Genomic DNA, 13,580 nt, shown 5'->3' on the forward strand with positions numbered 1-13,580 from the left:
ATGCGGTAAACTTCAGCTTATAGTACTGCATTGCCGTGTTCTCTTCATTTCTGTTTCTATGTTGGTTTGTTACTGTACTTTTTTAAAGCTATGGACTGAAGTGCTCACTGCTTTATACTCTCTATACATTTGTAGTCAAAATTTTCAACTTCATGGCGTACGAAGCTCTTGAACACAATATGCGTACCATCATCTGCTATATGTAGGAAGTTATAAATTTTAAGCCCTTGATTGCTTAATTTCAAGTTCTATGAAGCCGAGGTTCCTGGATTAATTTTAATGTGGTAATTATGCATAAGCCATGAAGTGAGGAATTAAAGATGAAGAACTTCTTAGGTTGCAGAAGATATTTGTTAGCATGGAAATATTGTAAATACTTTTGTACTACTTTTATACAAATAATGCATCGGTGTATTACAGCTGTGTGATAATGCCAACAAGTTACAAAGCATAGACAATTGCAGAAAATTACGTTATTTTTCAGATATGTGTGAGTAAACCTGCAAAGCCATATACGAATGCATTGTTGTTATTTTGTTGGCATGACTGAACATGGCCATTTAACACTAAACAAAAATAGGACACACACGAGGGTGAACTAAAAACTGTTTATTTGAAGGAAATATGATATACATATATAGAGTGAAAGGGAAAGAAAACAATAAGAAGCGTAAACCTGCGCACTGTCCACCACAAGAAAGCAACCATCCGTGTGACATCGAATCTGGCCTTGTCGACTAACCTAAATGTCCACGCAAAAAAGCATATTCATTGTTGCACAAATGAATAGATGGTGCACTAACACACCTGTCTTCATCGAGCCTGCGCATCATGAAAGCTTCCATTAATTCTGTTTCTTACGTGTCTTTGGACCTTGATTAAATAATAGTGTTTTTGAAATTTGGCTTACAATGACACTTCATGCAATGGGTAGCTCAGTTAACGGGGTGTCTGATGTGCTAATATACATCTTTTTTTTTTCACATGGTACAAACTTGTTGACAAGCTTAAGAAAACATGTATGGTCATTCTTCTGGTTGTTGCCGTTTACTTGGTGACAAAGTGAAATTCATTTGTGAGTTGTTGTGAAGGTGATGGGTATGCCATGCCTACTTGCAATTTTTTTCAGTCTGTGCGACATGCCGTGAGCGTAGGGCATAGTAATAGGCCTCTATTTTGACTTCTCTTTTAATCCTACGTTTGTTTCATGCGTGTTGTCGACAGTTTTTAAGAGCCTCTCGGCCAAGGCAGTGATCAAGCGCCTTATGAGGGTTATTCACCGTCCCCAAATTTATCAACTTGCTTCATTAAACTTTGCGCTACCATGTGGTCACACAGCTTTTGGCAGCTGTTAAACATGCATGCTTACGCGACGCTTCAGTGTGTCTTTAGTGTTCAATTCTGCCGCGTCGGGAGTGCCAACCATGTACAACTAAAAAGCCCCTACTCTGGCCCTTATGAAGGAACACTTTTATAAACATTGGTAAGGGAATGTACAACAAACTCAACAGGTCTCATTTGGACTCTTATGCGAAAAATTGAACTTGTGATCATATCACACAAGTTTTCATGCCATAGGTCAAGCTAATGCAATAAAAAAAGAACATGCCTACCTGGATGGTTGCATATTTCATAAAAGTAATGCTAGCCTTATTGTACTAATTTGCTAACCTTCATGTGTAGACTGACACCAAGTTTCTTGTACATCCCATTTCTTTGGATTGTGCTTATGTTATTTAGAATGTGCAATGTGAAGTGCACATGTTAGTGTGTGTTATGATGAGATGTTTTGCTCTAGTTTCATCATGCTATATTGCGGTGAATAATGTATGGTGCTTGGGCCGCGCTGTGTATGTTCCTAGTGTTTTGTATTAGGTATAAATACTGTATGCAAATGTGTAAATATACATATGCTTACTCTGAAATGACCACTGGTGATGTCATGGTTCGAATAAAATATTTCAAACACTGTACCTTTATCATTTGAGCTATGTTGAGCCATGCGATAGGAATTGCTGAAAGGCTGCTGGCTCAATGTTATGGCTTGTGCTTCTACTAATAAGCAATTACAGCAGATGTTTTACTCTTCAGAATAATTGTGGAAGATAAATAGGTGGCAGGCAAACAGGCAGAAAATTTTTGCTCTGTTCATGCTTACATTAGTGAGTGCTTCATCAATCGTAGCTTAAAGTGGCGTGTTGCACAAATGAATTTTAACATAATAAGCAGGTGACGACACATTGCTACAATGAATAGGATTTTCCAGTTTTGTGTCGATTTGCTACACTCCTCTGGTTTCTGTGTTATGGCTACAAAATTTTGAATGGCTAAGAAGCCAACCTGTCTTTTTCTGTACGTATGGTAATTTAGCAATTAAAAACATTTGTTTAATCAAAAACAGCTGTTTCGCAGAGGAATGGTCCGGGTGGTCGCGCAGCCTTGGGCGAGAGCCTCAAGCACATACCTATAAACCTGCGACCCTGAAGGAGTGGCTGGCGGACTTCTCCCCGGACATCATGAAGACACTGCTTCAGCATTTGCAACTTCTAGGCCTGTCTGATGGATAGGTTTTTTTTGTTTTTTTTTAGTAGACCAGGACCGGGGTTCTTTTATTTTTAAATAATGTTGTTCTCTCTCTCGCAAAGGAAGACTATAACGCTGCGTTTGTTTTTATTTCATGCCACATCATCTGTGAAACAGGAGTGCCAAAAACACGTGGTCGTTCACACGGTCGAAGTGCTTGTGAATTAACTTCATTATTTTGTGGAAGACTTGTCAGCTGCTAATTTGTGGTGGTTGTGCTTCATGTTGGGGCATGCCTTAGGCGCTGCCTTTAACGCATTTGTCCTATATTTAACTATGAAGATTGATTGGTAAGATGCTAGGTAGTCAACGAGTGCTAAATCAACTATATATTGAGGCTGGGTAAGAGAACCAATGTGTGGCGAGCTGAAATACGAGTTGCGAATAAGTGCTAATTGCGGATATAGATTATCGTTCAGCTGCTCATAAGGCGCTGCTGCCCTTGCGTTTGGCTTCCGACAGTATGCGTGCAGTAAACGCACTTAGTGTAGCTGCGTTACAGTGTCCTTGTAACTGTGGCACCTGCATAGGCGTGCACACAAGAGGGGGGGGGGGGGGGGCATCGTCCCACGCAATGGCCTAGGGAGGGAGTGCGAAGTCCGCTCCGTACATTGACTTAGTATTGAGGGTGGGTGCTGCGACAAACCTTCGCCCCTTTCTTCTCCCGCTGAATAGGAATCCTGCGCACGCTTATGAGCACCTCCTTGTGTAACTCATTTTTTATATGATATGGGAAACAGCGGCGTTGGTGAACGCGCCGTTGGCAGACGAGAACGATAAACGATGGCACGCTCGTGCACAGCAGCTTCTCATGGTCAGTCGCGTGAGAATGTTGAAATGATAGAAATGTTGCTCAGTGTTTCGTCCTCGTCTCTGAGGATTCTGTGCGGTGGCAGTCCCAGACACCTATCTACAATCGAGACACAGGCTGTCTCGAACAACGCAGAACACGCTGCTGCCACGGGACGCGTGCAGGTGGAGGCACAAATACCGAAAATAGCTCCACTGCATACGCCCACGCAATTGCACATATGTTTGGCCATCTGAAGATAACTTTTGTCATGCAGGTATCCATAAACTTCGAGCGAGTGAAGCACTGTCGATGTATGGAGAAGTGCTCAAGTGAGCAAACGTCTCCCATTTTTCTAGCGGCACGAAACGACGAGCGGAATAGTTCGAAGCCGAAGGTGTTTACCATGGCCTGCATGACACCCTTTAGCTTAGGCAGTGGCCTCGCACAAGAGCTGACACATGCCGCTGCTACGAGAACGGAAGTTTGAAATGTCACCAACGCGTTATCAGCCGCTTTGTACATATAAACCTCTGGTTATAAACCCGGCAACCTAGTGCTGGCGCTGTGGTGTAATGGTTATCGTGTATGCTTTCAGTGCGTGTGGTCGCGAGTTCGATTCTTTTGTGGTGCGTACTTGTAGGAAAATGTTATGTTTGTGCATGAATGTACGTTTTCTAATATGCCCGGGCGATGGATAGTAGCAATAAATGTCTCTAAACTCTTATTTCGTGCCCAAAATAATTTTTTTTCGGCCACGTATAAAAGGACCTTTTGAAGGCTCTCAGAAGAAGCAAAAAACCTTCCGCTGCGCTCCATTCAAGCCCCCAAACCAAGTTAATAAAAGACCAAGTCGCCTCTTAAATTCCCTCTTTTCACCCCATTTACTTCATAAATGAACCGTGTTAAGCCTTCGGCGAACACATATCGGCCGTTTATCTCAAAATCAAAGCTATTTTGTCCATGATACACAGTTAGCGAAGCTTCATCAGTCCATTTTTTATAAATACTAGTAATATCTGTCAATGAATGAGTTTAATAAAGCAGGCTGACCGCCAGAAAGATTCGAAGTGGACGGCTTTCGCTTCAATAGGCGCCGCCATCTTGATTCGCATCCCGGCTGCGGCGGCTGCATTTCCGATGGAGGCGGAAATGTCGTAGGCCCGTGTGCTCAGATTTGGGTGCACGTTAAGGAACCCCAGGAGGTCGAACTTTCCGGAGCCCTCCACTACGGCGTCTCTCATAATCATATGGTTGTTTTGGGACGTTAAACCCCACCTATCAATCTATCAATCAAGGCGCCGCGATCTTGTTCTACGTATCCCCTTAGCACGCTGGTGTTCAAACGAGGAAAACAAGACTCCCCAGAGACCCTACAAGAACACCGCAGAACAGGGTGTTAGTGAAAACCTCATTTTAAAGGGCTTTTCACTTATTACCTTTGGGATGCACTCTGGAACACGAGCCAAAAACACCCTAAAAGGCTAAAACGTGTTTGCAGTGTATGAAAAGGTTCCATGAAGCACGCCGGGCGAACACCCAAAAGCAACTCGCCACAATTTAAACTGATATTAAAATAAATAAATATCAGAGAGCAAAACTGCACTTCCCGGATCTATGTTGGATCACTGACGATCCAGACAACGATGCACTCGCTTAAAAGTTATGGCGGCCGCTTCCCACACGTGCACGAATAATGCTTTGTCATATTTTAAAACCCACATAACTGAACTGTTTGCGCTTGACGTGTTCGCTCTGCACAAGGCTCACATGCGTATGCTGAAACGTGCGGCTTTTATGCGAGCATTCGTGACGACTAATTGTTTTAGCAACATGAGCCTGAAATATGAACAACAGCAAAAAAAAATGCGGACGTACAGGTGACAATGACATCATGCTATCGGAGTATACTTTTACGGCAAAAAATACCAAGCGGGCAAATTGCAAAACACGGTAGGGGTAAAAGTAGAATTCCACGCCCGGCTCCTTCACCCAAACGATCTGTTTCACACTTCGGGGAAATCTCGGGAGTCCATGGCATCGCGATGGGGCCAGCGCTGCAGTCATGCGCCCGGCAGGACCTCGCGCATGCGCAGACTCTTGAGGAGCATGGTGTTAAACCGCCACATTGTCAGTGACGGTGGTGTGCACTGGCCACATTGTCGGACAGACTGCTGGTTGCATCGATGCTGTGAGAACTAAGCCCATACTCTGGACTAAACATTGGCGATGCCAACCTCTCAGAATTCGTTGGCCATAATGGGGTTGTAAAAACAGAATTTGACTGTGTACGTTGTTTGCTCGTTCGAAACGCCGTAGTACTGAGTGCGTTAACGAATACTTCTTCATTGTTTGTGCACCGTAGTACGCTGCGACAAGGAAGACCATAATGAGCTTGTGCCCTGCGTGCACATTTATTTGGGCTGAAGAAAAACGAAGCCCTCTGCAGTGACTGTCAATACCATAAAACAAATGAAAATAATGCCAGGAATGCTATGTAGGTGATGATAACGACCACAGTGGTATTCGTTTCAATGACACTTTATTACATCAGGCAGCGTTCGTTCACCGGCAACGAAATGTGCGTGTGAAGTTTCCAACTTAATACCAAGTCATGTCCCCAGCAGCAGCAATGACAGCGCTCATTTTGGACGGCAGTGAAGCCTATAGTAGCGATGAGTGATATCGGCCTAGTTGCCGCAGTAACGCTGAAATTCGCCCGCTGCCCGACCATGCGGCCAGGCCGTGCAGCCGCAGCCGACGATGCGGTCAAACTGGTCAACCGTTCAACACTAGGCCCCTGGACGCTCGCGCTCACGCGAGTTGCTATTAGGCACTTTTAGTTGGGCGTACGTAACGAGCCTACGTACGTGGCACGATACTTTGCGTACGCTGCATGCGAAGCGCTCAATGACTCTTTTAGTTTACCATATTGACCGTAGCGAGATACGTTTACTTCCACTAGACGTATGTTCTTAGAAATAAAACAGCTTCCGGGTGCTTTTTAGCGCCCTCGTGCGGTATCAGCGCAACATCGTCCCTCAAAGTAAAACATACCCGGTTTGGGCCGGCTTTTTTTGCTTTGTGCGTTCAACGCCGTCACTGCCGTTTTGCTATCTGGTTCTTATATCAATCGAGATATCGGGAGAGCGCCACGGCACGTACGCTGCGCCTCGTCCCGTTTACGCACGCCGCGTTTATTTTTTTTTCGGGCGTACGCGTGCATCTCTGGAAGTGATGCGTTACGTACTGCACATGCGCAGTTCTCTCCCGTGGCTGAAAGGTTGAGAGTGTTGTAGGTAACTGGTGGATCTAGCCTTGCATATTTTGCAGTCAATTGCCCAGTCTGGTTTCCTTTTTGCTAATTGTAGCTAATGTCCTTTGTTTGTTTTTTAACTAAACACGAGCAGGCTTTAAAAAAAATCGTGCATAGCGCGACGTATGCCTGCATAAGACGGTGGCCTTTGTGCTATTCCACTTGCAGTATTGTGCCGGTACTATATCTTGCTGCACTATACCCCAAACATATTTGTCCTTCGTCACCAGTCACATTAGAGGTCTATATTAATAAAACATTTCAACAAGAGAAGTCGCGACACCTGTTTCCTCAAGATCGAGGTATCACGTAGAAACACAATATCAGTCATGGCACATGGCGAGCCTAACTGTTGCAGTTCCTCAAATAAACATTGCCGTTCCTTCTTAAGCTAACGACATTTAAGCAAATAGTGTTATATATCACCGTTTTCCTTGCACTTCGGGCACAAGGGCGTCGCGGAGAGTCTGATCTTGTGGAGCCATGCTGGTGTACGCGCTGATTCCGTTCGTATGTGATGAAGCAAGCAGGCCTCTTCGCTTGGTAGCCCTTGTGTCACACATGGCTGGTGAGGCATCATCCATAACGAGTGAAATTACTTATTGACAGCCTCTCGTAAGATACGCTGATTGTCTTTGGGAGCCTTCTTTGTTGGTGTAAGCTCCAAAGCACTCCGGGCAAGTCTGTCGGCCGCCTCATTGCCGGCTATACCCACATGTGATGGAATCCATTGAAACTTAATGTTTATACCATTGTCATGCAGGTCTTTAAGGATTCGCAGTGATCTTTGAGTGCATCGATCAGTGCTGCGTACGTGGGCTCGTTACGTACGCCCAACTAAATGTGTCTATTAGCGCATGACTGCCGCTCTGGCCGTATCTTGGCTGCATCGCTATGCCACGTGCTACGAGATTTCCCCTAAGTGCGAAACAGACAATACATAGCGCACTACAGCGTCAGAGGAACAGTATCGCGTCGCCGATATGATTTACTGCACTTTTTTTTTTCGCATTGCACGTTAAAGAACCCCAGGTGGTCGAAATTTCCGGAGCCCTCCACTACGGCGTCTCTCATAATCATATGGTGGTTTTGGGACGTTAAAACACCACAAATCGAATCGAATCGAGCACTTTTTCGCATTTTGTAGCCTCCAGGAGGCCAAGGCCATGAAGTGCGAGTGAAACAATGTTGTTGAAAATGAAAAAAGGCCGCGACAATTCGGGTTAAAAACAATGCATACGACTATTCGTTTTCGTTCGCCAGAGTGAGGTGAGATCACGTGATTCTACCCTGCACGTCACAGCCGTTGCCGCGCCCGCGCCTCCAGTGTGGACCTAGAGCTCAATATGGCCCTGAGACGATTTGCTGAAGTTAGCCAGTGACGTCACATATCACTGAATGTTTTCACATCTTGACCCATCACATGGAATGGGCGTTTTTCTAGTTCAAACGTACCCAAAGTGGATAGCGCCGAAATCAAAATTGGTCGCCCTTGCACTGGAAAATTGTCCGCCGCATGCCGGTAGGCAATCTCGGAGGCCTCCACTACGGAGCCCGGAGCCCTTCACTACGGCGCCTTTCATAATTATATCATGGTTTTGGGACGTTAAACCACACATATAAAGCAATCAAATAATTAATTTCAGATGTCTGCATTCGAGATTCTCCTTGGGGAGGAAACGTAGGCACGTTTGTAGTACCAGATGTTGCTTGGTCCGCACGTGTCGTCCCGTTTTTTTTACAAAAATTCATGGCACGTGGCTCTTCGAGGCAGGTGGGCATGTGCAGAATATTCACCAAGAAAGGCCCATTGTTGCTTGGTCAAAGATAGGCAGGTCCCGAAGGAGTTGGCAAACGACTTGAGGTGCAGGAAGGTTTTGGCCATGAGGGACTGGGGGAGATGGGGAGAGGGGGTGAATACAATTCACTGAGAATAAAAAGACCGGTTTCGTGCTCGAAGCGTATCATACCAATGTCCAAAATACCTTGCTAGTGTTAGTGGGATAGAAGTCTCGGACATTGCCGGCACACACGCTGTGGTTTAAGGAATGCAGCGGCGCTCTGAAGATAATATTAGGGTACGGAAGATCTTTTCATGTAAAACTCGCTAAATGGCAGCTTACAAAAAAATTACTGCACATGTGCGAGCAAGTGTGTTATTCACAAGATAGCCTTAATCCCAGATTGAAGAGAAGTGAGGGAATACCGTCCCAGGACTGGAATTTTTGCAAATTCTTTTTTTTTTGTCAGAACAATACATAAGTGGAATAGGCTCACAAGTGTACAAGTGTCTGCTGTAAATGAAAATTTGTTTCTTTCGAATCTGTAACCCCCCTGCTATAACGCCTTCGGGCGCTGCAGGTATACTTCGAATAAAGAATAAAGAAGTATAGTTTTCCCTCTTACCACTGCTCCTTTCTTTCCTTTCTCCTGGAATTTTTCCCCTGCCTCGAAGTACAAGAGGAAACGTACAATGAGGCGTGAAATGCCTGCAGTATGCGTTGGAAAGCATAGACACTGATCGTCCTTCACACGCGCTGGAACATGGTGGGGTAAACACGCTTTAAGAGCGAAACAGTCTGGGGAGCTAGTTTACGGTCACCTCCAAGGTGCACGCTCCGGGGTGCGTGCAAAAAAGGGGGTTTCTTGCTATTGTAGTATGAGGCACAAAAATAGAGGCGGCGACGAAAAGTATTCTACGCACTTAAAAAATTCTTCTACAGTCAACGGTGTGTATAAAGCGTGTCATGAAAAAAGTCTTGGTACCCTGTAATCCGCAATCCGCGGCACACACACCTCGCTTGCTCGCTATGCACTGAGAATAAAATACAAGGATTTTTTCAAGTATTACCGGCAACTGCCTCCTTTTTTTGGCCCTCTCTCCCATGCAGCATGCAGGCGTCGATCTGCCGCCATTTCGTTCCTAGCTTGAAAGGTTTATCACAAAAACACGTATGATTCAGTACATAATAAATGTGTGCCCCCTGGTGGTCGCTGCGGGTCGGCTGCAGAAACGAGAACTACAAGTTCAAGAACCTACAGGTTTAAAAACTACACGTTCAAATTTTACTACACTATTTTCGCTTAATTAGAGAGAACACAATAAGTACGTACTAGAAGTCGGAGAGGTGGGAAGCGTTTCGCAAACGTTTTGTTTTTCAGCGTACACAATAAATATAGAAATATTGGGTGAGGGGGCAGATTCTCAAGTCATTCACATTGTATCAGTGATTTTTACGGTTTCACGTCCGGTGACCACTATGTAAACATGCGGCACGGCACAGTGTACTTCTCCGGTAGGGTTAACCGTCCGCGTTTATTTGATGCGCAGACATCATACAGTGCCCATGAAAATGCGAGCACCGCAGCCGGGATAGAAAACGCGTCTATTGGGTTAGCATTACGACACCATACCACGTAGCCATGCATGTTGAATGTGTGCTTATTTTTTTCGCAAATGTGCAGCAGAGTTGCTTTTTTTGTATCGTGGATGCATGTGTTTTAAAAAGTCATGGTGGTAGGCTGTTGACGCACAGCTTGAGAGAACGATGAACCAAGCCTTGAAGGACGCGCATGAGAGGAGAAAATTTCAAGGTCACTCAAACTATGTCTAGCAACTGTTTAATGAAACAACATGGTTCTAAAAGAAAAGGAAGACGCACATGCTCTGTACATGATGCGGCACAGATGAAATCACTGCACATGAGACAATGCAATAATTCTACATAAACATTCATGTGCCCTAAAAATCGGATAGAAAAGTATGCCGCGCATGAATTGTCAATTAAACTTCGCGAGAAAAAGGTTAAAATCTTTTCATGATAATGATATGGAAGGTACACGATCACGACCATATTTTTTGTCGTTTTTTTTCTTCTTGCATTTGATATGCCTCAATCAGTTTCCTCTCGCATATGTGGCAAAGTATCATTAAAAGCTGGCGAGAACAGGCAATGAGAAGATAACTATCTTCTCTCTGATGCGAAGAACGTTTGATGTTCTTTCAGTGCCTCTTATGTCTTATGCAAACTCATGTGAGTTGTGATTCATTTTGATTGATATGTGGGGTTTAACGTCCCAAAACCACCATGTGACTATGAGAGACGCGAGTTGTGATTCATTTGGTGAAACTAGTGTCATTGCGAGGTGTGCGAATCGCCCTTCATATCACGTTTCTATTGTTCTTACAAGATTGTGACAGAAGGTAGCATTGCGCTGAAAGGTTGGCAGCTTAAGCTTGCTTACTGTCCTTACTTTCACGGGCAACTGATATACCATCTGTGTCTCTCTTTTGTTTCGTGTCGTTTGATAGTTTCCTTTCGGCTTGACACTGTAGCATTTCTGCAAAGTGACGCCTAATCGCCTGTGTGATGTGAATGTGCATGCCCCCCCCCCCCCCCCACACACACACAAAAACTTGGACTGTCAATTGATGCAGTGCCATTATCCACTGCACGCCTACACCGTGTCATTATTACACCACAAAGTTCAAATCCAACAGTGCCATTTGATTTGTCGTTGGTGTGGCGCATTGTTTATTACGCAATTGGTGCTGTCAACAAAAGGCCTATCCAAGGTGATTTTTCTGACACTGTGGGTCCAGTCGACATCATCTCTCTCCTGCTTTGCAAGCAACATTTTGCTCCCGCCCCCCTTTTTTTTTAGAGGCGAAGAATCTTAGGGACGAGGCTCGTTCGTTCACGTGCACGTTAGCTGTCTCGGGGAAATGCATGAATGTCAGAGAAAAAAAGAAGTTTAACAATAAACTACGACCAATGATTGTGATGGAACAATATAAAGCATACAAGCACAAACCCTTTATGTCTACTACTCGGTGACTTAATTTTAGAAATGATGGACTGCAGTAGCTGGCTTTGTCATCGATTCGTTATGACACTTCATCGCTCAATGTATACATTATATGGAATAACGCCTGGGCAGCATACGGTGTGTTCTGAACATACGTGAGACATCGCTTCACTAGCTTCACCCACTAGTCAACATTCACTTCGTGAAGATGCGGGCATTTTTCGCTTCCTTTGTTTCTTTTTCGGCACATATGTGAAAACGGAGCTAATTTCCAAAATCGTAAACCACCCGTAATCGGCACCCCTTCTGTTTGCGTAAGGCACTAAGAGCAAAAGGAAAGGGGTTTACTGAAAGGTACTTTTACTTTTGCCATATTTAGGGCGACTAGAAAGGGGAGGCGTGATGAGCGCGGCGCTTTTCGCTTGCCAGAGAGGCTTTCAAAAACGACCGTTAGCCAATGAGCTTCTTGGTGGCGATTCAATGGTTTCCAGCGCTTAAGAAATAAGAGTGAAAAATCTAGGGACTTTACTCATGACGTGCAAAGCAACACGCTTTCTTCCTTTTTTTTCCAACAGCCCCATAGGGTGCCTTTCAAGGCATGACCAGTACTACATTTCGACCTGAACTGAACATTCAAGCCTGGAGAAATTGTCCATCCACATCTCCACGGCTTAGTGACGTTTGGAGGCGATGCTGTACTTTCCCGTCTGCAGCACAGGAACGGAGCCCTGCCCATAGCCATATATTAGTGCCGATTTGTCGTCAGCACACCTGACGAACAGAAGAAAGCCGGAACAGCACAACAGAGTGCAGGAGTAGAACGACTGGGTCACTGACACACGACGGCAGTGTTGCTTGTTGTTCTGATCAATTTCTTGCTTTAAAACATTTACATTGTGTTCCTAATGTACTAATAATTGTTTATTGTTGGCATTAAGATTATACTCCGAAAAGTTTATGTAACTTCTCCACTGAAAAATGCTGGTTTCATTTCGCCATGTTTGGGAGTACATGAGAGCGGTAAAAGTGTATTGGTTTGAGCCTGTTGGCACTGCTCCATTTACATGAAACAGCACGAAAAACGAGGAACACACAGGAAAGAGCGCTAGGTCAGCACTGTTAAAAAACCTGCTGCTGTCGGCGTTACAACTGGTTTCAACCCACATCTTCTGTTCGAAAGACTGCTCGTTTGCGTCTGCTCTGCGCTTTTTCGACGTTGCAGGAACCCGGCGGGTCGTTTGACGGCTGTGTGAGTGAGCAATGTGTGAAAACCAGCCCTTGCGGTTTCCCTTAGTGCCACTTATTTCTTGAGCTCGAGAAGGTTCAGATGCAAGCAAACCACCTGCTAGAATCCACTGCCACAAAAATACCTGTCCATATAGTGTCTCGTTGGGAATTCCACAGCTTTCTTCAAGTATTGTGTGGCATTCATCCCCCCCCCCCCCTTACACAGACACGCTTGGGAGTTGGTGGGTCCTAAGAATTTTGTCCACGTGATCTTCCCACAGAAGCAATTCTACTCACAGTTTCTTTGCCAATGAAGTGTTATAATAGGTTACAGGAATACGGTACGCAAATATGGTGAGGCTGTAGGGTAGTACTCCTCTTTTCAAGTGACAATACGCCCACCGGGGGGACATGTTTCTCGTCAACAATGTGTAGGCTGACAGGCCATAAGGAGGCGGAACCACCTCACAGTAATTTTGGCAATAAGTTTTGTGTTAAAGGGGTGACTTCACTGATAACATTTCGGCGAGTGAAATGGGATGAATGGAGTAGTGCAGCTACTAATTAACTTCTCAGCGCGAAAAATTTCGACAACACAAGAGACGAAGACGAGTTAGACGTCGAAAGTTTTCGTGCTGAGAAGTTTAATAATGGATTACCAACTAGCCCAATCCCGCACTTTACGCAAGTGAAGCCATACCATGGTTCCGTGTACATTTTACAGACTGCGGTCTGATTCGGAAATAAGTGACCATTGAAAAAAGACGCCGGTCAATGTATTCAAATAAAGCAATATATCACGGCTAATTGAACAAAACAGATGTTGTTTCTTGTTTATCAAATGAATTTCCGTAA

Source organism: Rhipicephalus microplus, chromosome 7 (assembly GCF_043290135.1).
Source record: "Rhipicephalus microplus isolate Deutch F79 chromosome 7, USDA_Rmic, whole genome shotgun sequence".
Taxonomy (NCBI): Eukaryota; Metazoa; Arthropoda; class Arachnida; order Ixodida; family Ixodidae; genus Rhipicephalus; species Rhipicephalus microplus.